This window comes from Tauraco erythrolophus, chromosome 2 (genome assembly GCF_009769465.1).
Source record: "Tauraco erythrolophus isolate bTauEry1 chromosome 2, bTauEry1.pri, whole genome shotgun sequence".
NCBI lineage: Eukaryota > Metazoa > Chordata > Aves > Musophagiformes > Musophagidae > Tauraco > Tauraco erythrolophus.
In genome coordinates, this window is record NC_141466.1 from 117,221,198 (window position 1) to 117,248,014 (window position 26,817).

Below are 26,817 nucleotides of genomic sequence, written 5' to 3' on the forward strand. Positions count from 1 at the left end.
TCTCATTTACAGTTATTATGCCCAGATCCTGAGTCTGCATATCTGAAAGCATCCTAAGTAATCAAACTAGAGCTGAAGCTGTCTCTAAAAGCCTGTACGAGACAATCTCTTTCCTCCACCTACCACTTGCCAAACTATGATGTTTTCTTAAGGTAATAATCACATAGAATCATTGAGTAGTTTGAGTTGGATGGGATCTTTAAAGATCATGTGGCCCAACCTCCTTGCCAATGACAGGGACATTTTTCCCTAGGTCAGGTTGCTCAAAGTCCAGTCCAACCTGATCTTGAACGCTTCCAACGATGGGACATCCACAACTTCTCTGGGCAACATGTTCCAGTATCTTACCATCTTCATTGTAAAAAAATTCTTCCTTATGTCCGATCTAAATCTACTCTACATATTAAGCACTACATATTGCACAAAGCTGCTTGGAGATCTCACTACTGTTCAGTATTAGTGGTAATAACACACTTTTCATTCACCAGTCTAAGGAGGGGTAGGAAGTTATTTTTTCCTCTTTTTTTTCACTAAAAGGGAAAAAAGCCTCCTGGCTTCTGTGGTTTAAAGCACTCAAACTTGCAGATATGTTCCTTTACTACATGTATAAAACTAATGTTTTGTGTGGCTGTTTTAACCATCTAAATTTTAGCCTGGCGTTATATGACTTACTGATTAAATTTTTATGACAGCATATCAGGCAGTTCAAATCAGTTTTGTACATTGCTGTGCCCTTTCCCAACTGTCACTAGCTAAATACTATGCCCATATATATATTTTTTTCGTTAATGCTTCCTTTATTTACATTTTCTATTTTACTTGTCTCTCTGAACACACAGTGATGAAAAGTCTCCTTCTGTGGTGCGTACTGAGGCCGGATGAGTGAATAAACCCCTCTGAGAAGTGATATGCCTCTAAAAATACATCATCTTCATTTAACAAAATTTATTGTACTGTACATTTGCCCACAGCACTTTCAATATGTTTCTGCTTGATGAGTGTGAATTCATTATCTCATCATAAGTGTAGGTTCATGGATTTGAACCAGACAGAGCTGGTTTATGAATTCATTGAAGCGATATATTCACGGAGGGGAAATGCTGCATGATAAAAAGAAACTGGTTGTGGCAATTATGACATTCTGGGAAGAAGGCTTCTTGGGACAAAAGTGCCCTCATAGAAGTAAAAGGAAGGAAAACAAGCTGCCCTAGGCTTTGATCAACTTTGAGGAAGAGCTACTCCACAAACCAGATATATTGCAAAAGCACAGAATGAACAAAGTCTATGACATTGTAAATCTGAGCATGTTTTGTTTCAGTTTTAGTGGCACAAATGCATTTAAGATAAAATTTACTGTTTTGTAAAAGTGCAGTAAATAAGAGGTAGCAATTAATGTGCTGGGCAATGCAGAAGAGGGAATGAATGACTACTCTGTGCCAACTGACCCCTGACAAAGTTGGGAGCATAAGCGTGATTAGCTGTATAACCATTTTCTTAGTATGAAGTACCAAAATGTCCCATATTTGGTACACAGTGTATATAGAATTTTGTTTGGCTTAGTTTTTGATGTAAGAGCTGCCTGCAGCAGAAATCATAGGGACCAGCAAAGCATTACAAGATCTGAGAAGGAGCCTGGCACCATAGTTTAAAAATGCAATCCTGAGTCATTTAAACAGTATACATACTTATTACATCTTGAGTGATATGGACTCCAGCCCCTGCCTGCATGTTATCAGCAGGACAGTGTAATCAGGCAGGGGCCCAAACTTGGTCCTTTTACCCTTCATTCCAATCTGCCACCTCATGGGAGTCACCTGTATCTGCAATGGCACTTTGATGCTTTCTGGTGTGAAAACTATTCAGTCATGCACTATTTTCAGGTTGCACATTTAACAGGGCTGCTGCTGTCCAGGTCCCATCTGCCTTCTATATTGCCTCCCCTTCTCCTTCACTCTGGGTTTTCCATCAAAGTGCCGTTATCTTCCCTGTAGTCAATCTCTAGGATGAAAACCACCCCCACTATGCATACTTTATAGTATGACCAAATTCTGAGACTTACTATACCTCTTCCAGTGAACAGTGTCTGCCAATTTAACTACAGAACAATGTATTAATACTCCTCCTATTCCGTGCAGTAAATTATGAGTTATTGTTCATATGCCTGTTCCTCATTTACACTTGCTTTCCATGAACATTCAAAACCTTGAGCTACCTTCACATAGAGAATTGTAAAAGGTGAACTTTCAGTACGAAAGCTGAAACTTCATCAACTACCAAAAGAAAAAAAGATCATTATATGCATCATCTTAGTTATTAAATTAAGTATCCAATCAGGATCCAGGAATAATATAATTTGATTTGCATAGTTGCATGTCGGCTCCCTAACTAATTGACTAGCAAAACCAAACTAGAAACTGCTGTTATTCACAGATCGTTATATGATAATGAACTCATTGTTAGCCAAGAGTCATTCACTGAAGGAATTAAAAAATAAATCTGAACAGCAATTGCGTTTGAAAAGTTTTGGAATTTTTGATGTTTATCACTCAGCTATCAGAAACAGCTGCATGAAGAAACCCATATGTATTTTGAGAATGCTTCTTACAGAGAGCTATATAATCCAAAATATACAAATATCTCACAGTTTCTCCTACCTAAACACATTAAATTCAGAGTTTTTTTTCAAAGGCACTGAATATTGTAATAAGATAAGAGCCTTGCATCCTGTAAGTGTTTTTGACTAATGCCCTTGCCCAAACATAAATATCACTATAAATAAAAATAAATGTAACTAATATATGATCATCAAATGAGAGGGAACCGTTTCTTCAGTTTTTTTAAAAAAGATCCTATTTTCCAGATTCCCAAAGTGACATTACGGACCTGTCTGAATTATACTACCAGTACTCAGATCAATGTTTCTGCATTTCTGCTGATAGCGTCTACTCTCTTTTCCCAGCAGTTCTCCCAACCCATAGAAGAGCTGGTTGAGGACAAAGATAACTGTAGCTTACAAGACATTGTCTTGCTGGGGATAAAGAAATTGCTATAGCAAGCTGTACTCAATAGGTATTGGCTGTTCTGTTGAGGTTTTGATTTATGCGTCTGTGCTAGTTATTCTCATCTTTCATTTCATATTGCAAAGTGCTGTATTTTACACAGGCAAATCTAGGGTGTCTGAGTGCTATTTTTGGTCTATATAAATCTCTTGCATTCATTGTCCTATATGCAATTTACTTAAGATGGCATGTTAGCACTCCATGGTTGGACTGTGTGGCATTACATTACTTTTACATGAGGGTAATTTTTCTTTTATTCTGTTTTAGTTTCTGTAAGGACAGACATAATGATTTTTTTGTTAGTCAAGGATTCTTTTTACCTGCATACCTCAAATGGGTGGTCTAACAGATTCTTAAACATCACCTGGACTTTCTTCAAATTCCAAATGCTAACTGCATTTTTCTATTTCTTCCATACATAGGCTTAAGCACTTCCCTTAGGCTGCTATGAAGCTAGAAAGGTACCTCTAAGTTGGAGTGTCAAAGGTGAGCAAACAGCTCCATAACACTTTTCACTCTGATTTTGCCAGTATTTCAAAAAAAATGTAGTGATCCACACATTTTACTTGTCATGTTAAAATGTGATTGCATTGCTTAGTCATCTTCTGTACAGACCTGGCATGTGAAAAGTGCCCCAGACTCATGTCATAAGATGCATCAAACTGTGTGCAGTCAGTACATCTAGGTCAGTACCCTCTTTTATGCAGAGTAAAATATACCTTGGAAAGGTTACTCTATAAATCCATCTTCCTTTTCTTAAACACAGCTTCATTGTTAAAATCATTCCATCTCGGTTGCATAGTTAAAAATCAGCTTCAGATCTGAAATCTGAACGTACACTTAAAACCAGCTGCTAACAACTATCATGATGAACTAAACAACTGTTAGATTCGATCTCTTAGAGTCCTAATCTACTACAGCTAATTTCTGAGTTAACCCTGCACAGCAAATAATTCTTCTAACAAGTGCGGTTTCCTGATTTAGAAATAGAAGAAGCAAGATACCTACAGCTTAGATGACTTTTCCGTTGCCACCAGTGGATCCAAGTGGGAAAGTCAGAGTTAGAAAATCTAGTTACTAACTTTCATTCTAAAGTTCAATCCAGCGAAGCAAACAAGTGAGTGTTGCTAAAGGACACATACTGTGATATGAAGTCATATCATACACCAGTCTCATGAGAAGAGTGCTTAGTCTCCATTAAAAAAAGTTATGCAGAAGCATTTAGTTATAGTTAGAAGTAAAACCTTGTAATTGTGATTAACACACATAAATATTATATGAACAAATATTATAAATAAATGAGATCCACAAGAATAGTAAATAGACAATGTTTTACTGAGATTTATTTTTTCATGGATCATTTATGTATTTAATTCCTGACATGAAAATCTGTCTTGAAAAGATTATAAGATTTCTTAAGCTCATCATATAAGTAGTTGTGTCCCTAAAAAAATACTGCAACAAAATAAAAAGTTTTTTCAAACTTTGAGCAAATTACTGTTTTAAAACCAAGATATTTTAAAAGATACCTTGCTTTTGACCATTTAATGTGATTATTTTGAGTTATATCTCTGTCTTGAATTGCTGACAAAATAAGAGTAAACATGACGTGATGGATAGGATCTGCCACATTCATAAGTGAAAACCTGGAAAAAATTATCTTGACATTTGAAGAAGGGGACAAAATGTCAAGAAATAATTATTTTTATTCAATATTGCTTGTGAGAAGCTTATTGTCCCTAACCAGGTATGGGAATGTTGTGTACACTTTATACTATCTGTCTAGAGTTTCCATTCATTAAGTGAATTGTAATCAATAATAACCAGTTAAATCTAAAATGACCCCTCCTCCTCCCACTATACCTTCATCCCCTGACCCCCAGCTGAGCTGTTTCTCAGACGCATGCCTTGGTCTGAACCATTTTACTGGAAGTCACTCTCAGTCCTGTATTTTTATATACATATCTGGGAAAACTGGGAAAGTGGATTACTAAGGTGCCTGCACTAACTGGAGTGGAAAACCTATTTATTCCATTTCTTCTTGGCAAAACACTACCTTAAGAGACTACAAACTCCTTAAACACTGCTCCTTCACTACGTAATTGGTACAAAATGGGTATTCTGGACCAAAGCCCAAGGCCAGTCACAGCTGCCTCTGCAAAATGAAGAACTCTTAAATCCTATTCACTTAAACAGTGAAGCATTCTTTACGCAGAAGGATCCTGTGTGCCGAAGCACCACTTGGCTTCTCCTGCATCAGGCTTCACCCATCACCCTCACGTCTCCCTGGTGCAAGGGGTGACCACAGGGAGCCTGAGCAACCTCTGAAGGGTTTTTCTTTTTGTTATTGAGCCTCGTGTTTGCTAAAGAGTGAGTGATTTTAGCCTGATTTTACTGTCTGAAGTTTCTTGTACTGATATAAACTCTGGGTAAGTCTGGTGCTGTACATACACACAGGTGTTTTATACCCTGACGTTGTATCACATGCGGAGCAGCACGTTTTTTCAAATTAATCATGTAATTTCTTTATCCAGAGTCTGACATACTTCTAAAAACATGTTTTAGAGAATGTAGGTTGAGCGACCTAAGAGTTCTCTCTTAAGCATTAGGGAGAGATCATGCAACTGAGGAGAAATAGATTTTGACCTTCGCATGCTACTTTGCTCACGTACTCCAACCACGGTCTTTTCAAATAATCTTGCGATTTGCTTTTGATCTGAAAACTGATTTCAGCACATTCTATCAACAAAACACCTACAAATAACACTGTATTGTCCTACATTGTGCAATATGTGGTGACCTCTCTTGTTTAGCTGGAAACCACAGTGGATCAGAGCACCTTTTCTTAACCGTGATACAAAAATATGCTGACTTCTGTAACTAACATTTTTAATTAACATTTTATGGGGGGGGGAAATCCCTTGAAAAAAAAAATGATAAAAAAAATCAAAGACCAGAAACTAAGCTACCAAACCAGATATTCTTATCCAGTTGTCTAACTGTACAGTTTTTATATTCTATTATATACCTTTCATTTGAGCAGAATGAGAAAAGTTAGACAATATATAAGTCTGAAAATGGCCATTTTCCCATTACTTTTTCATGAAAAGTCACGTAAGCCATACGTTGAGTGAAAAAGTCACTCTAGAAATAAAATCAAAGAACAACAATTAAATCAGCAGAATATTATGGCTAATTGTTTTAATTTGTAAATTAAAAAAAAAGAGGCTAGGCTTCCTACAGAATTTTGAAATTAGTCAATGTCTACAGGATGCTACTATATTTTTCTATTCTCATGCTGCCACTGTGACATCGGTGCACAGAATTATAAAATACCCCCACATTTATCATTCTCTACAATGAATTAACATGGTCTGCTACATTCTAGAGAAAAATTTAATGATGAAATATCATGGTCCTTATGAAAAATATATAAGCATATGCAGTCTGAGTTTTCTTTGCTCTGGATGAAACTCTGCATTAAAATTGAACCTCTGCAGGATCAATATATCTTTTTGCCTGCTTGTCTTTGCTGGTTACATGAAAAACTGTTGTTCATGCCTTTGTATGAGTGGACTTAAGTTGTCAGTGGTTGACAATGAGCCCTTTTCGGATTTTCTGTTACAATGGGACAAGGAGTTAAATTCTGGCTCTGTTTGAGCCAATGGGAGTTTTACCCATGGCACCAGCAGAGCACGGACTCTGTTGTGTGATTTTTGGTGCTAAGGGATAGCAGATTCTTGCTTCTGTTTAAAAAAATCCAGCTCTTGACCTTAGCAGTGGGCAGGATATGAAGTCTTTTGCAAATGACTGACTACTTCCCTTAGGGAGAAGGAGGAGAATTCTCAGTGCTTATCCTCCAGCTTCACAGGCAAGGAGCTCTCAACACTGTAGTGTCTGCTAGACCCTGAGAGAAGACATCTGAAATTATAGACCTGTTCTGGTGCGGCACAAAAGGGAGAAGATGTTATGAGCAGGGATTGGTTAAGACTGACTCATGCTGCAGAGCTTCTCTCCTTTCTCCAGGCAGGACACCAGTCTGGGGAATTCCTGCAATATTTGATATCTTATAACATTATTGCTTTTAGAAAAGAGAAAGAGAAAAACCATCAGTTTGCTTTATTGCACTGTCAGGATTCGATTCTTAGGCTACTCTGCCCCTATTGATGTCTTAATGGGGCCTAGGAAATAATACATCTGGCCTAAAAAATAATAATTCTACTGTAAAGACCTGCTTATTCTCTTCTGTTCTCTTTTAAATGTTTGTAAGGCAACAATCCAGAGAATTCATCACCGCACCAAGAAAATCAGAGTTTAATATCAGGAAGGAAAATAAAAATGCTCTTGCCAGGGGAAATTGAAATATTATATACAGCTATTTGGAAACCCATGTACCATATTAAAAGAAGTGACTTACAAAAATTCGTGTATTTAACAGTTTTTAGAAACAGTTCATCTTTCTAACAGGACATAATGTTAAGCTAAGAGTTTTATGAGTTTTTTGCACAAGTTATGAATATTACGTAGATTTTGTCTTGCCCTAAACACTCCGACATCTACCCAGAAATCTTTGGGCTACGTTTATCTTGGAAAAGAGAGCTGAAGCACAGTGATGGTTAGGTTATTTTTCTCTCTCTGCACAAACTACATCATCTGCATGTTATACATATTGTGTTTGGTGCAGTGTGCTGCATGGTGGTTGTTTAAACACCAGGTCTTTATCAGTTCAGTTGTCTTTGCTTGCCATGCTTGATTTTCTCACCTCTGATTTCAAACGTAAAACTAAGATGAGAAAAGCAACACTGAAAATAAAAATATCCTGATAATGACTTTTATGCTGCATTATTGATTTTTATATAAGATGTATGTAGTATTTGTTATACTATTTGCAACAAGATCAGGTCTATATCGGAAGCATCAAGATGTGCTCTTTCTGTTTCAGATATTACTGGCATTAATAATTATCCTGTAATCAACAAGTGTGTAGCAATTCTGTTGATGGTGCACGAGACACTGGAATTGCCCTCATCCTTGCTCTGCTACAATGACCACAATGGCAAGTATGCTATTGTCAGGAAACCAGCCTGATACGGTTTTGAGGAACTTGCTGTAAGTAAACAAATTCTCTGAAGAAATTCAATGTTTATAACCACTGTCTCACACATATTAACAGTCCTTTAAATATGCTGTCAGAGTTCATGTCACAGCAGTGAACCTTTCCTTTTTTGTCACTCTTTCTGGGCAGGTTTTTGTTACAGTCTGTGGTCTGCTTGTTTATCGTTCCTTCCATTTGCTATGCTCTCTATTAATCTATTTCTAGCTTTCTCAATACTAGTTTGGAATTATCAAGGCATGTCATAGCTGGCAAGCGTGAATGTTTCGCCTTGCTGCTGTCGTGCCATTTTGGGAGGAGAGCTATGCAATTATGACAAGTTGCTTGTTATTAACCTTTGATCGCTGAATGTTGTTTGTTGAGATGCAAAAAGCAAGAACATAAAGGCAATTTTAATTCTCTCATCCTTACTGACTTCACACTCTTTCTTTTCTTGCCTGTCTGCTGTGGAATAAGCTCCCATTTTCGATTCATTCTTTTACATCAATGTGCTCTTTCAAATCTCTTCCAAAAGCTCATTTATTCTTAGCAACTCGTTAAGCAAACAGTTGTCTCTTCTCTCCTATTATTATTTCTGTTTCACCTGTCCTTTCATAAACCTTGTTTGAACTCTCTTTCCTTTCTTACTTCTTTCCTTGAGCTTATTTTTGTAACTCATTTTATTATACTATTTAAAAGTAAGTTTAGAGTGCCTTGGCTAGGGGTGCTAAGCAAAATCAACAGTCAGAATTGCTAAAATGAAGTCATATCTACAATGTAGGGCTCAGATGCTCTGTATGAAGTAAAAGTAGATATTTAGTTCTTCATTAACACTTACTTAAGGGTTCCATGCTGGAGTTCACTGAAACCATGCAAGTCACTCCTCTTAGCGTTGGATCAGGCCAGGATGAGAAGATGAAAATGCAAGGTAGAAGGATGAAAGGAATGGAAAAAAAGAAAAAATAATTCCAATGGAATATATGGGAGATGCACATTTATCACCTCTGTTAAAACATTCATTTTAATAAGCATGCAAAAAAACTACAGACAAAGATTTTCAAAAGGCAAGGTGCGTATGCAATATTCTCTTTCTGATTAAGAGTAAGGCCAGGATATGAAATCAAATTTATTAAACACAAGGGAATAACAATCAGAAGAGGAATTCTTCCATTTTGTGTAGCATTGCTGACTTACCGGTCAAAGTAATGTACAATGAATCAAGCCTTTTACTTCTTTTTACAAAGGTGAACACATTAAAAATACCAGATGCCTATATCTTTCTGTTAGCCTTTGAAATACGTATTTTCAAGTTCATCTGTGTATGATGAACATGTATGTATGTTTTAAGGGCTTTAAACTGAAAGAGGGCAGATTTAGATTAGATCTAAGGAAGAAATTTTTCACTCAGAGGGAGGTGAGGCACTGGAACAGGTTGCCCAGAGAAGTTGTAGATGCCCCATCCCTGGAAGTGTTCAAGACCAGGTTGGATGAGGCTTTGGGCAACCTGGTGTAGTGGAGGTCCCTTCCTACCCAAACTATTCTATGATTCTATTACATTTACAAAGATGATAGTGAAAAGGAATACTCATATTTTTTAAAGAGGAAAAACTAAAATCATACTAAAATTCAAATAGATCAAGTAATTGTGGCTTTTCATCTTCAATGTTCTGAAAATCTCATATGTGCCATTTTAATGGGAAAAATATAATCCGTTTGTGTTCTGAGAAAAGCATTATTTTTTATTTACCCTGACATGACATTAATAAGGTGTAAACTCAGCGAAATACACATTTGAGCTGTATGACTTAGCTCCAATTAAGCCTTTCAGTTAAAGTAATATTGAGTTAAGTGTGCTCCTGCAAATCTAGAACATACCAAAGTTAAAAACGTACCTACCTTTTCCAATAATAGTCTTGGAATGGTAAGTTTAATCGTTCTTGGTTATGCATATAACTTCATTCAATTTTTGCTTATAATATATAAAATCCTACCATGGCTAACACAACTTTGGGTTCAATATAGTTTATGACTTGCAGCAAGTGCACCCCCAAAAAACATCTTTTGTGAGTGTTCAGCTGTGAGAAGTGGGCTTCTATAAAATATAACAGTAACCTCAAACAATTACTGATGATAGAAGAAGAATGAAAAGAAGACAAAACATTTGAAATAAGCCCAAACAAAAAGGGCTGCAGATATTACTGACAGATTGTGAGATTTTGTCTAGTAAATAAAAGGAATGTTGGCTTGGAAATCAATGAACCAAAATTGGTGTGTTGGAACCAATTTTGGTTCATTGATTTGGACTTGTACGACCCCCAGAGGGAAACGGGTCTATTTTATCAAAAGCAAAAGGGAATCACAGTAATCACAGCAGCTGACTTGGGATTTGATTATTGAACCGACCTTTTCTTTTTCACTGTGAAGAACTGCATGATAGATTAAGAGATTCTTAATATGGTACTTTGAAATTAGCTCGACGGCCTCAAGTGGATCTTTATATAAAAAATAAAACATTACTGGGACTCTGCTCTTACTCTTTTGGTTTTTTTCATACATTTGTTATTCTATTGTATATATAGTGTGTATAGATATATATTCAGAAAGAGGAAAAAAGTATATATGGTTCCTCCTATTGCTGTCTTTCCACATGAAGTTTGCAAAGATTCATTACAGTGATAAAGAAACCAAAAGGGCACTTAATCTTGAACAGGCTTTTCAGTCCTCTTCTCCTTCTTCCTTAAATTCATTGTACAGGAGAACAGAAGCATAAAATCTTATGCAATTTTGGAATAAATAGATTAAATGTTGTTCTGTGTTCAGTCATGAACAACCCTCTCAACCTTCTGTAATCAGATATGAAGAAGGCAGTGATGCAGAACACCACCAAAAATACGATGATAATAGAATAACTATCAAACATTTCCAGAAATAACCACCCACAACAAATGTGTCTCTGTTTATTTGGTTCAGTGTAAGTAAAGTTTGTTTTCCTGAGAGCTATGAACTTACTGATAATGTGACTTCAGTTTGGTGGTGATTCTCATCATAATTTCTCTTCATTTTTGTAATGGAGCTCTGGTATTCCTTGCTAGTATCCACAGACGACTTCTTACATTACAAAAATTAAAACAACACAGAACTCAATAAAGTTTCCTTTAACTCAGCCATAAAAATTGATCTCCTGGTTTTGGCTTCATTTTTATGTAATAGTAGTAGTTTGGACACATTGTGAATATGTTGATAATTAAGAGCGTGACCCAGGTAAAAATAAAAATAATATATAAGGGAAAATTTACTGTTATTGACTCTTCAGTCTGCTGAAATAAGTTTTTTTTATCATCATGATCTAGGTCAGAGTAGGTTATGAACAAGGCTTGGGTTCATGCAAAGTGCACAAACAGGAGAAGAAGAAATTTATTTTCTATTTTTTCCTCTCTCACCTGAATTTTCGTGCTCTGGTTTAGACCACAGCATCTGTGAAAAATGTTCAGAGAACATTCAGCAGGGTGAAGTATCTGAAGCCTTACAAGAAGACTAATCAGTCGTTGGGACAGGAGTGTTAACTAGAGATATTTGACCACATTATTTCACCATTATTATGTTTCTCTATTGATTACACAAAAGAGCCTTCTCAAATGTACATAGGTACAACCGTGTTACTCTGCCATAGCATAGGCAAAACTTCAGATCCTAAGAGGTTCTAATTCTCAGTGCCACCTGCAGCAAAAATAGACTTAGATTGTGTGCATGGTACAGGCTACACACAATCTCCTTTAGTTATGAAAAGACAGGAAAGAAAAAGAAAAGTACTAGTCTGTATATGCTGAACATATAAAGCAGTCAAAATCCTGGAGACTTTTACTCTGCATGGTCATATCTGAGGAGAAGGATAACATCTACTCTAAACAGTCTTACAAAAAAAAAGTAATTAATATATCTAGGGATATAATATAACTAATGTGTAGTTCTGGGACAGCGCCCAATAATTTTTTTCCCATTCATCTATTGTCTACTGCTTGAGATGTCTCATATAGCACATACTGTACATACTGTAATCATGTCCAGAACAGTAAATGGGTGGAACAGAACTCATATATCTATATCTTTGGACCTATCAAACGTGTTTGATGTTAAAGCAATGCTGAGTGGATGTTTCAAAACTTCAGAAAGTTCATTCTCCTGAACTGGAACTCTGCAGATATTCTGGATATTTTGATGCTGTTCCAAAATTTAAAGCTAATCTGCATATGATGTTGCACAACTCTTGCTGTCTTCAGGTTCTTTTGGTGTATGCTATCTATTTCGGTTGTGCTCTTAATGCACAAATATTCCCCTCATGTGTGCACATACTTTTTCAAGAAATGATTTTAAAGACCCTTGCAGTCCTGGTCAGGGCCTAAAAAAAATACCAGAGAGAAATATTAAATAATAATACACTTTATATTAGCTTCTACAGACAGCCTATATATTTAATCTGTCAGGTAGTACTTTCCTTTGTAGTGCCAACAGCAGTGTAATGACAGAAAAGCCATCTCCACGTATCTCATTTTCAGTCTTAGCACGATGAAAAACACTTCCAACTTACAAGACTGCAGTTCATGGTAGTAAGTTCTTTCGAACAGTTAGTTATATTGGAGTCAACAGGCATCAATCAAGTTTTTCTTCCATTTTGTAAGAATTTTTGTCTGTAGGGCTGGCACACCTAGCAACATGTACATGTCCATAAATACATTAAGTTGATAAGGATTCCAAATCTATACTTTTCCTGTTTTTTTCTAATCATAAACTTTAACCAAACGATGATGTCTAACAATAGTAGGAGTTGACCAACATGAACAAGCAAAGAACTTCTGCTTTCAAGTTCCTTGCAAATGGAATTTCAAAATACCTAGGTTGTTTTCATGATGTTTATGTAGCATATGACAACTAGCCAGTTACCTGTGCTAGGCAAATCCCATTCACTAGAGGCAGCTTTTCCTAAAACAGTGTTTAGTAACGATCATTCCCCCAAAGCCTTGTTCACCACTTCTACATATAAAGAAACTCAGCACTTTGACAGACATGATCTCGCAAGTCTAGCTGAGTGGTGTAAGGCACAATTTCTAACATTGTTTCTGAGTTGTCTCACACTAAGATTTGGTAACACTAAAATGAGTATGAAGGCTCATAACTCACTGTAGTTGCTTTAAGCTAATGTGCTTGACATATCACTGAAAAGGACTGGAAGCATTCATGCCATCTGTGATGGTATCTCAGGGTTCTTGTTCTGGAAGTAGATCTACCAGAAAGACATCATTAGACAGTTCATGTGAGCACATATTTTGCTGGGCACAAGTGATTCAGAGCAGGTGCTGATATACTGTTGGCGATCTGAGTAGACGTACTTTAAGAAGGTACAAGCTCCACTGCTTTTTATACTTATAGTTTGCAGTTCAGATTCCTATTCAGCCTGTTTCTGAATGTGTAGGTAACTATATTGAAATGAGTGGGAATTGCGATCTAGTTCTTTTTTACAAGACGTTTTGAATGTAATTTTAAAAAATGAGAGACTGTAATACACCAAATAAAACTCTTAGGCTTATGTAGATTTGTCAAAAATAAATGGATTTTTCCCTATTCTCTTAAGAAAACACATGTTCAAAGCAAATATCCTCCAGCCGTTGGTTAACAGAACAGACTTGCCAGGCATCAATAAAATGTGAGCAAAAATTGTTTTGTTTGCATTTTAATAGATTTCAAGCCTGAGTGTCTGAAGCCAAGGTCTTAAAGCCATATTGAGGTTCCTAAATGGAATTACTTTGATTGACAAGATAATGCTAAGTAACCCCAGCATTGCCTAGGTCAGTGAGAAGACTCCAGAAGGTAAATCATCTCAGGAATAAAAAGAGTTATTAAAACTAGAAAGGAAAATATATGAGACATCACAATTAGATACTGTTTGTCCATGGAGAAAGAAGTTTTTGAATATAACCCCTAAGAACAGAATTTAATTCAGCACAAAGAAAAAATGTTAAAATTGTAGCAATTTTTTCTCATAGGGCTTTCCAGACCTCCTGAAAACATTCTGTGTTTCCATGTGGATACCTTCTAGTCTGAAGATATGTTCCATTTAAAAAAACCCAAACATGCAACAAAACAAAATACTGAAAAATCCATGAAGGTTAAAAACACAACTGCTCTCAAGTACAAAGTTTAAGTCAGTAACACGTAGGGAGTGGCATCAGACAATGTAATTGTGTTATGCTCTGTATAAAGTATTAATTAAGAGGCTGTGCAAACATAAGAAGATCTCATACCCTTCCCAGATGCCCCAGTCTATATTGTCACTAGCACATGTGCCTCTGTCTCCTTCCAGCTTCCTCTATTTGTTGTTTTCAAACCTGTTTAGGGTCTCATTGCTGAGCAACAAGACCAGGAGAGAGGATGAGAAGACTCAAAAGGCTGGGAAAGAAGGAAGATGCTGGGGAAAAGGTTAGTAGATGACAATATTTGTACTATCGGTTTTAGAAGCACATAAAGTTTCTCCTCTCCTACAAGGAGTGCCATTTGAAAGGATCTGGTCTTTCTTTGCTACCACTGGCTGTGCTCTACAAGGGAACACTTTATACTCAAAGTGATGGGAGATGGAAACAGAGTTCCATCATGCAATTTTTATAGAGCATATCTATATTTTAATATGGTTGCACTGTTCTGCAGCAGTCTACAATGTTTGTTTATCTGGTCAGTTGCTTGATATGAAGATTTTCTTATTTTAGCCAGTCTCATAGCTTTTTTATGGATTGGAACAGTGTGTGCTATGTGGCAAGACTTTCTTTTACCCCATTAGAATACGTTTCATCTGAACTAATAGTTCAATTTGCAAGGTGCAGTTCTCAACAACAGAGTAGAAAATTTAATCTCAACTCATATTTACTGGGAGCTTGCCACTATCCTCTTAGTTTGCCTTAAAATTCTGTCTTCAGTTACAAGGGCACTATCGAGCCTTAGTTTAGCTTGGGAGCTGCTTTTCCCAGTTTATCAACTGGAGTCAAAAGAGAAGGAAACAGCTCAAGCCTTTGAACTCTAAACTGTACATTTGAAATGCACATTTGTATCTTTAATATTATTCTAACTTCTTGCTATTATTTCAAAAAAATTTCCCTAGAAGAACATGAGCTATGAGGGAGGTGATCCTTCCCCTTTGCTCAGCACTGGTGAGGCCACACCTGGAATACTGTGTCCAGTTCTGGGCTCCTCAGGACCAGAGAGACATGGATGTACTGGAGAGAGTCCAACCAAGGGCGACAAAGATGATGAAAGGACTACAGCATCTCTCTATGAAGAAAGGCTGAGCGAGCTGGGACTGTTTACCCTGGAGAAGAGAAGACTCAGGGAGGATCCTATTCATATATATAAATACGTGAAGCCAGGCTCTTTTCAGTGGTGCCCAGAGACAGGACCAGAGGCAGTAGACACAAACTGAAACACAGGAGGTTCTATTTGAACATAAGAAAACACTTTTTTACTGTGAGAGTGACTGAGCACTGGCACAGGTTGCCCAGAGAGGTTGCGGAGTCTCCAATGCTGGAGATATTCAAGAGCCACCTAGACATGGTCATGAGAAGCCTGTTTTAAGTGACTCTGCTTGAGCTGAGAGGTTGGACAAGATGACCTTTAGAGGTTCCTTCCAATCTTAGCCATTCTGTCATTCTGTGAGATTCTGCATCCCACGTCAAAGCAAAATCAGCTGCAATTGGTGGGTACAGGAATACCCAGTCTTAATATATGAGATCTAAGTGTGCAGATTGTTTCTCCATGGCATGTTCAGTCAGCCTGTTGTACCTAAAAATGCGTGGATACTCTGTGTGTGTGAAGTATGTTTTCTCCGTGCAGGTCCTGTGGTGGGTAGACCTTGAGTTCAAGTCTCGGCATTGCAGAGATGCACATTCTTCTGGACAAATTCAAGTTACTTTGTGAAACATGGCAAACTCAGAATGGGTACGTGTGTATAGTATGTGCACTTTAACCTGAAGTAAAAGATCGATCTCTTTTCTTGTGGAGAAAAACTACATATTTTAGAAGACATATATGTGTAAGAGTGTCTGTAGTAATTATAGCTACACACAACCCATGAAATATACTTTTAAATGGTAAAACAAAAACTGCAGAGTATGCTGTACATATGGAAAAGAAAAATAATGAAAGCAAGGTCTTATGAAAAATCCATAAGCCAGAACAATTCAAAAAACTTGGCATTTTATAGCAATCTATAAGTCAATGCAGACATTAATTAATTCTCACAACTCCTTTGAGCAGCGGATGAGAAAATATTATTTAAATTGAAGAAACTAAGCCAGTTAAATATTTCATCTCCTGAGGCTATATAGCATGAAATCTTATGCCCTGATATTTGTTTCTATTAATATTTATTCTATATTTACGTTAATCACATTAATTTACTATTAGTTCTGGGTTCTGTACATCTGTTTGTTTTAAAGCTGCATTTCAGTTATAGTCATAGACCCACTATAGAACTGCAGGAAAAAGTCAGACTAGCAATTTTTGTTCTGAAATGACTGCAGTAGGCAATAGTTTCTTATTTTGTGTGTTCTTTCCTTCCTGCTTCCATGTTATTCATTGGACAATGTAACAATGTTAGATATAAATTACATTTAGTTGAGTAATAGTTCACAAGCATCAACCATTTGGTATCTATATTATATATAAAATTATAGTGATGAGAAATATTTTCTATCTTACAAACAGCACTGTTATTTACATCCAGCCTTGACTGACAAATTTCTTCTGTATCTATAGTAGCATTTGAAATTCTCTCTTCAGCAGTTCAAGGAGTGGCCAGTCCACACAACTCTTGCACAGCATCAGCTGTCAAGATATAGAATCGTAGAATCATAGAATGGTTAGGGTTGGAAGGGACCTTAAAGATCTTCTAGTTCCAACCCCCTGCCATGGGCAGGGACACCTTCCACTACACTAGGCTGCCCAAAGCCTCATTCAACTTGGCCTTGAACACTTCCAGGGATGGGGCATCCACAATTTCTCTGGGCAACCTGTTCCAGTGCCTCACCACCCTAAATGTAAAAAATTTCTCCTTATATCTAATCTAAATCTCCCCTCTTTCCATTTAAAGCCATTGCCCCTTGTCCTCTCACTACATGCCCTTGTAAAAAGTCCCTCTCCAGCTTTCCTGTAGCCAAATACAATATGCCAAACTACACTCTCTTTAGTAGTATTCTTGTCTAAACCTTTTGCGTCAGACACTGTAAAGTACATAGGAATAATAAGATGCTTATGATGACTTGCTGTCATTCTTCTTAGACAAGATTTAAAGGGGGAGCTCAGGTCTAATGAGAAAGTCAGACCGAACTTCAGACTGATGGAAACCATTGTGATGGCACAGATCAAGCGATTTGTCATCTCAATGCATAGCCGACAGTTTGTATTTTGTTTGTTCCTTGGATAGAAAATCGTACGCTTTGAAGACATGATGATAGCTTTTCATTTGCACATGGACTCAAGGGATGCAAGAAGTTGTGTTTTGTCCTAGCTATGATTGTAGTCCCAGCAGGCACATCCTCTAGCATAGGAAGGTGGAGGCCTCTGGCTCCCACCCACACACCAAATGGCAGAGCTGGCAAGCTGAAGAGGAATCATTGTTGCCAGCCTTTTCAATTTTATCTTGATCTTGATTTATTTGGTATTTTTCCTTAATCCACTCCACAGGAGTGTAACAATTATCAGTAAATTTCCACTGTTTTTAAAAAATAATAAGTCTTCATGATTGTGGAGAAAAGATTAAAGACATGACCTAACGATAATGACATGTCAAATTAAAATATGGTTTTACAAAAAAATTTCTATGTTTATGATATTTTGGGAGACCCATCATGTTAAATGGTTGCATTTTCCAATACTAGAAGACTGCAATGCTCTGTGGAGGGTAAAAAGTGTACTGCCCTGGGCCCACTGGTCACAATGTTTTGATTATTGTGGTTTTTAACCCAGCACTCTGTTCATTACACACAAAGTCCTTTCTTCTTATGAATTTGTAGTTTCAGAATGAAATGCATTACACACTTTGAGTCTCCTCCTGTAACACAGAACTTGCTGCACTCTGTATCAGAAATAAAAGTCATCCACAGAAACATTACAAATCCTCATTTCAGTGAACTGTATCTAAAGATGTGGATTAACTTTAGTCAAAGCTTTTGCATTTATGTCTAACACCAGTTTGAGAAGTCATTTTAATCTGCTGTTCTTCTCATGCACAGAGTGATTGTGGTGAAGTGATTTAGAGGGGAATTGCTAGAAAGAATTTAACTTTGCTAACACAGACAGATGGACAAGGGTTTAATATTAATAATTGGAGGTGCATGCATATGTATGTGGAAGGGTGGAAAATGCTTCATTTTTATTGGAAATAAAGTCAAAAAAATGAGCACAGGAGTTTATATGTAATACTCTAGATACAGAAAATCAGCACTGAATTGTGCAACAGTATAGTTCCAACAGGAGCTTAAAATTAAGTCAATCCCCTGGTTAGATATGTGATTGTTGCTTGTGCAATTAGCCTTGCAGTAATACTAAGATGAGCTGAGAAGGATTTACTGACTGAGGCCAAGTCTTATCAGAGAAGCCTTTTCTGGTGTAGATTAATGTGGAAATGACTTTTGCACGCCTCAGTAAGTTAGTGTATTAGAAGTAAAGACTTTGCTAAAATGCATTACAAAGGCCATTTTGCCCTGTACTATAAAGAACAGTTTGCCCTTTCTGTGGCATATGTTGTTACAGATTGCCCCTGCTGATTGCACTGGGATTTGAAAAGTTGAGGATTTAACAAAAATCTACTTAAAAAAAAAAATTTCAAATTTTATTAGGTAAAAGACAATGGAGTCTTGAAAAAATTCAGTAAAAACTGATTGATGATATAATCTAAAAAAATACTACCTGAAAGAGAAATGCACAAAAGTCGAAAAAGTGGAGAAGATTCCTTGAAATGGAAGACTCATCCCTTTAAGAGCCAGAAAGTTATCATGGACAGCAACTGATAAAACAAAGACAGGCTAAGAAATGGGAAAAGGACAAATAAGTCATTAAGCAGGGATGACTAGACACAGTCCAATGCTATGACAAATAGTAGAGCATAATACATTTGGGGCTTTTTTTTTGGTGAATTATTTAAGAAAACACAGGTTGTGTTCATATTCCTATCCAAATTTTGATCAACTAAAAAGATTGTGAACAAGTTTTCAAAATCTCAAAGCAAACAGTTTTAAAAGTTCTGAAATAAATTACTTCAAAGTGAAAATAAATGTGATTTTTGTACCACCATTCTCACCATGGTGCTTCAGGAAAATACCCACTTAATGTGTCAGATTCAGAAAAGAGATTTGAATTGCAGGTGCTTCTGAGGTGGGTAAGATAGCGTAAGCTATTACCTGTTTCTGGGTAATGATTTCTGGCATCTGCTTGCTTATTCACTTTGGAGTACTAACATGTACATTAAACAACTGCTCAGCCCACATAAATCATAGAAAATATAAATTTTTCCTAGTGGTGAAAACGTAATGGAGAGGTACAACACTGATGGACTTCTGTGACTGTGGACTGGTGCACTTTCAGCTGCCTGTATTTGTATAGGTTTAAGTGAAGAGTGAACGAGCTCATGGAAGACAAAGCTGCAGAGAAATCCTTAACACATTGAAACCAAATCCAGATTAAGAGGACTCTAAAGTGAAAGTGGCTGCCAGAGCCTTGGGGGAAAAGTATCATATATCTTTGCCTTGTTCCTATACTGCATCCATGTATGGACTATGGTCCATACACATGGCACTCCTCACCATCTGTTCATAGCCAGCTGTTCCAAGACAGTTCAGTATGGACTCCAGTAGAGGTACAGTAGTGGATTTAGATGGACTTTTGGTCTGATTCCTCTGGGCATGTTCTGTACATGTCCTGAAAATGCAAAATGAAAAATTACCTTTGGGCTTTATGAAACATTTTATACAGCATAAATTGAAATGTTAGTCAAATATTCTGGAAAAAAAAAAGTTTTGGACTTCTTCAATTATTTGTTGGCATTATTTTTTATTTCTTCCACTAAACACAGAAACAAAATGTTAAGCTGCAACTGTGAAAGAGCCAGATATCTATTTGTCTCCAACCTCTGCCAGATTAAGTGGAACAACTAGGGAAAGGAAATAGTTGCAGAGATTTTGCTGCAGAAGTGAGGATCTCCCTGGAGGCACCCAGCAGTGGAGGACAGACCCTTAGTGGTACCTGCAGTCTATGCTAACTATGTGTCTGTGATTACTGCTTAAGTTACGATATTCCCAGCAAGCAGACAGATCAGTGTGGAAGAAATCGTTGCTACTTTGTTGTGATACACAGAACTGCTGTGAATGTCAGCATTGTGGCTAAGGGAAGAGAGCATGGGGGTCCCTATACGTGATGTGATGCAGGTACAACTAACGGACATAATGCAGCTTATCTGGACAGTACTCTACAGGAGACTTGTGACAAGTGTGAAGGATGAAGGTGACATAAAGGATGATGGAATCAGCAAAGATGTGCAAGGAAGGGAAGAAGACTTTCATATCCTGAAGTATTCAAAGAGTGATGCATAGGAAAGACAGACCCATGTATGAAGGTACTGGGATATAACTTTATCAGGAAAGTGTTCGTCCATTCTATCACTGCAGCCTAGTCTATCTCCAGTTCTGATGAAACCATCTAAGGACAAAAAAAACCCCAACTATGTCAAGGATGATCTTCACTTCTGCAAGGCAAAATGAAAAAGCATGGGAATTACAAAGTCATTAACTATATATTAAAAACTCTTGTCTGACAACTTCATTGCTAAAAATTGGAATTGAGCTGCCATGCAGTTGTTTGCTCAGCCGAGGGAAAGAACTGTCTTACGTCATATTTCGATGACCTTATCTCATTTCTGGCCTGAATGGGAAAACAACAGTAGAGATTTAACTATTTTTGCTAGAGATATCGTTGCTGCTGCAGATTACTGAAATGGCTTTCAAGTTGAAGAATGAGGAGAGTTTTTCACAAAAGTAAAGAATATGTGCAGATAATACCTCAGCACAAGATCAGAATAGCTAACATATAAATCAACTCCTATTCATATTTCCACATGAAAGCAGGTGGATAAACTGATTTTGACTTGCTGACATTTGTATAGGAGAAAATAAATTTTGTTACACAGCAATGTCACAGCAAAATACAGTGCCTAAATGTAGCAAGAAGTCCCAGGTATTACCCAAGGTGTCCATTGTAACAGACTGCATAATGGTTTGCTAACATTATTTAATAGTATTGCCTGTTTCATACCCAGTTTACAGAGGGTGGGAATTGCGTGAGACTGTCCCATGGAGTCCAAAGCTGTCAGGACAGATCAGTAAATATATTCAGTAGAAGAGAGCAGCATGAAAGGCCTTGATGTGTTGTGTTCTCCAGGACACATCCAGCCTCTTGATCATCTCCCTTGGAGCATGTTTCCTTTTGTTATAGACTGTACAGAAAATACATGATCTAGGAAGCTAACATCTACAACAATAAAATACAGCTATATTTTCATTGTTTTCTCTCTCTCTGCATTTATTTAGAAGAAAGAGAGGTCAGAAGGAACCTGTAAAAATCACTCTTATCGAATATTCATAGACCACAGAGACATTCATCTATAACTGCAGTTTCAGAAGCATTTTAAGCTCAAGGCAACACTGTCACAAGAAACCGCACAAGGAGCTGTTTTCTCATTTTCACAATGGCAAAACTACTTGGTGTAGGCATTCCTGTCAGAGGAAGGAAAAAGCCAAGGAGAAAAAACTATATGTCTGAAGTTGTAGTTACATTTCCTAGCAGGGTCCACAGCTCATTCCTGCTTGCTAAATCATATGCTGTACCTCCTTTCCCAGACTTAGTGCTTTAATTCCAGATCCTGGCTGGAAATCCTGCAGAAGTATAATAACTTCCTGGTTCAAAGTTGTAAAAACTTTCTGCTTCTCATGAACAGAGACTCTGATCCTCCCTCCTCCACTGAAGAACATGGGCTTCACTCTAAATTTCTGATATGTAATCCTTTTAAACAATATTCCATTTAATCCACTCATTTGTCTGTAAATCTGGTGCATGTATTTCTTCTGAGTATAAAAGCAAATTAAATGCATCCACTAGCTAAGTTTGGTTACTGAACAGCAGTAACTTTTTGCTTTGAATAAATGGAAATAGGAAAAATAATTAGTGAGGCAAAGGAATAATTTCAAAGGGACTATTACTCCGCTTAGCAAAACTGTTGTCATAGATCAGTAAATTTTTTAATTATAAACATTGTTTTCAAGTAATTGTATTTTACTTTAATTTTTATTATAATATTTAATATTTCTTAACAAATAATATATAAATAAAATATTTATCTTTTTCTTTATTTCATTTTACTTTACAAAAAAATAAATAAAACCAATATAATCATGTGACTTTAATTCTGACTCTAGTGTATGATCTAGTGGATAGATATTTCATTGGAAGGCAGTATATTAGCCTTCTTTCACACTTTAAGAAGCAATAGCCATGGGCCTTTGACTTCTTTAGGCTTTTGAATCCAGATGGAAAACATGATAAAACAGTGATGGCTTACTGAGTAGAGAGATACAACTTTGGGGGTTTGGGTATTTTTGGGGGGTTGTTTTGTGGTTTGTTTTTTTTCCTAAATCTGCAGCATTGTAGCATTTGCCATTTGAAATAGATGCATATCTTCTGGGTCACTCAAAAACTATCTTAGTTTTCATAGTTCTTTACTATTTTTGTTATTTTATGAAGACTTGTAGAGCAGTTGCTGGTTGGCTGAGGAGTGCATAATGATAGTGTGCTACTCCTGCTTCTTTTCAGCTGTTTTAAGAGCTGAAAAAGGCTTCTGGAAATAAAGAGGAAAAGTCAGCTTCTTCCTTTAGGATGGCTGTGACAAAGAAGCAAAATTAAGAAAGGATCAGAAACTTTTTTAAGGAACATAAACTGTCTGCAGGGGGAGGAGCAAAATAAAAAAATTATGTTCATACCTGGAAACAATGGTGAGTGGAAGTGCTTATATGGGAAGAGATTTGTACATTTTTAGCCGTGTGCTTAAATTTGAGAATGCCTGTAGACTCAGGGAATTCAGTAAGATTATTCCAATATTTAAGATATCTCATTAAATTGCAGTTTTGATACGGTTTTTGTGCTGTTAGTGGAATGTACTTACTATAATTTATGGTATTATGAATAAAGCTTAATGGGAGAAAATTTATAAAGAGGAGTTAATGGACTTCTTTCCTACAGAATTAGAAATCCCACTGTGTTTCTGTTAACGCCCCCTCGAAACTGAATATCCCTTCATTACCATTAGATTATAACTGTTCATAGTGCACCTGGCTAACTAATATTTTCCAGCTTAATTCTAAAGAGAGAATCCTCCTCCTTCAAATTTGTCATCAGTTGGTTAATCATTAGTAGCTTGTACTAGAATCCTAATTTCATAGAGAATGACTCCATCCATCTCAAGTGGACTAAATCCATTTATACATGAGCTTGTTTCACAGTACATCTCTCAGACTTTTCTAGAAGGAAAGTCTTAAAGACTCAGTAAATTGAGCTGGTTTGCTCATGAAACCTAATGATGTTCCCAAGCTTTCCTTACCTGGCTCAATCAGAATCTCTTTTAAGCTTCAACATGGACACTACTACACAGTAGGAAAAAAAAAAAAGTATTATACAATATCAGTTGCTGCAATTAAAGCTGTTTTTCAAGTTTGTGCTCGGCTATGATCAAAAGACTAATTTCAGTTGCAAGGGAAAACTTTTATGTTGAGTTCAAAACTAGTCAAAAGATTTGCATGGGCTTGGAAGACAGCTTTGCATTATGAATGGAAAACACTTAAAATTTAGTCTGTATTTCATTGCCAAATGCCCACATTGGAGAATACTCTACCATTTGAAAAGTGCTCAGGTAAGAAGTTATTTTTGTTGACTATATCAGTATTTTAATAAAAATCCTGGTTTCTAGCTTGCATTATTAAATAATTTTTTTCCAAAATAAATTGTGTAATTTCATCAGAGAGAATTTGTTCTGGATCAAATACAGATTCAACTATAGCAGATTATTGTTTTCACTTTGTATAGATCTTGTGTGCTTGTTGATTCAAAACTGCATGTAGATTGTAACCGGGGAAAGATCCACGGAAAACAGTTTGTCTTCATATCAAAATGATAGTACCATAAACTTCAACCCATTTGTTTCTGATGTTCATATTCATTTTGGCCATTATCTTATCTTTCATTGTTCAATGTTATCTTAATTTTTCTTTCATTCTATCACCCTTCCTAAGTGATAATTCACCATCCGTAAAACAAGCACTCAGTTATGGAACCCAGGGCAAATGTTATATTAAATTGTCAGCAAAACCATTTCCTAAGGCATATATCATCAGTGATTTAGGGATCATATGTTTGTTAAATTTAGAGAAAAAATGCTTGCTTCTTCATTAAACCATTCAGTTCTTACACATGCATTTTCAAAATGCTAGTACCACACCTGTCATGAAACATCCATGTATACGATGCAGTGTTTCTGTCAAAAAATTTAATAACACTGGAAAATTCCCATTGAGCAAATCCACAAAAAAGCTGTTTCAAAAATACTGTTACTGAATGATACTAATACACATATGTCAGCAAAAAATGTTTAAGCATAATAAATCGTCTACCTATGGCTTTATTTTCATATTTATTGTAATTCTAACTGTTTCAAGAAAAATAATTAAATACATGATTCACTGAAAATACTACAACAATACTTTGACCAGTCCCTGTGTTCTCTAGATAACTGTCCTTTAGTTTGGGTGGCTTACGGTTAAATTGGTTCACTATTTTAATCAGATGAATCAGCATTCAAATTTTACTTTTTAGTTGATTTATTGAATACATAGATTAAATTTAAAATTAATTCAGCATCTTGATGGGATGAATTTAAATTAAATTCAGTATTTGATCAGATTTTATTTTTCCATTTAATCATATTTTATGCATCCATGTTGAGGTAGATTTTGATGATTAATAAGGCACACAACTTTATAAATCAACCATGTAAACAGTCACATTAGAAATCACACTAGACTATTTTATTTTGTTTAAAAATGTGTGACTGCACTGTTTTGATCATATTCTTCTTGCAGGTATTTTACTTTGTTAGTTGTCAAGAAAAGCAGTTTATCACAGTTCTTAAATATTTCTCATATGCATCCTGATTCTCCACAGAGTTGAAGTCTCACAGCATCTACTCAGGTATATGAGAACTGACGAAAACTACAGAAACTAGATTTTATATTGTAGAGTATTTTTGTATTGTAGATTATATTGTAAAATGGAACGAAATTAGCCAGTCATGTGCTAAGTGTTTTCGATGTGCGTGCTGAGAAAGCCTCTCCTCATATCTCACTGACATCAAAAGCAAACTCACATTAATTTCAGTTGAGCAGAATGAAGCCTTTTATAGTTTTCATTAGTGAAAATGACATACAACACTCATCCAAGGCATTTTCAGTCACTGAAGCCAATGTATAGTGTGAATACTCAGTCCCTGGGAAGGCACAGTCAGTCGTACGTATTTAGAAAGAGGACTAGCTTTTTCTTTTCCTTTCCAGCTCCCAAAATGTTCTACTGCACTAGGTACCTGATATTTTTCAACCATGTTGAGAAGTCAAAGCATCTGTGAACTTAGATGACAGCCAAAAGCTCTCATAAATTAATTCATAAATAAGAGATAAAAGCATAATTCCAGGATAGCGGGTATGCTAGAATTGACTCAGTGTTTCAACATATTTAATCACAAATCAGTGTTGGAATGTAGGAACATTTTAGAAAAGATGTGTGAAATGTTTTCTTGCAGAAATATTCAGTAATAATCAACAAAGAAAGTCTTTAGGATCAATCTGGAAATTCACAACACTTGTAAGAAATTCTGAAGGAACATCTCAGACTGTTTTCTGCATACTTCGGTGTTAGACAGAAACAGAAAGAATGTGCTACAAATTACAGTGGTATATAAGGTTAATGATTACAAGAAGTGGTGAAGTCCATGATTTTGCTGAAATAAAGAAGGAAACTTTTTATATTAATCAAAATGGCAAGAGATGAGAGCCTATAAAGATCCGCAAGCATACTGCACCTGGCAAACTCCCCTAAAAATTTCTCTATTTAATACAAAACCATTTGATCTCTAAGATAATTGGGTTTTGCACTGCAAAAATATCCTTCTAGAGTACTTGAAAATATCGTGGAACTGATATTTAGTTAATACTTTTCGATTTCTGTCATGCTTTTATCCCTATTTTCTTCTCAAAAACACACATCTTGCAAATAGCCAAAAATACAATACTTCAATGACTTTAAAACTTATTGAGAGGTTATTGCAGAATCATAGAATTGTAGATTGGTTTGAGTTGGAAGGGACCTTAAAGATCATCTAGTTCATGTCCTTCTTAAGTTGGGGTCCCCAGAGCTGAATGCAGTACTCCAGGTGGGATCTCATGAGAGCAGAGTGGAGGGGGAGAACCACCTCTGTTGACCTGCTGGTCACGCTTCTTTGGATACAGCCCAGGATACAGTTGGCTTTCTGGGCTGCAA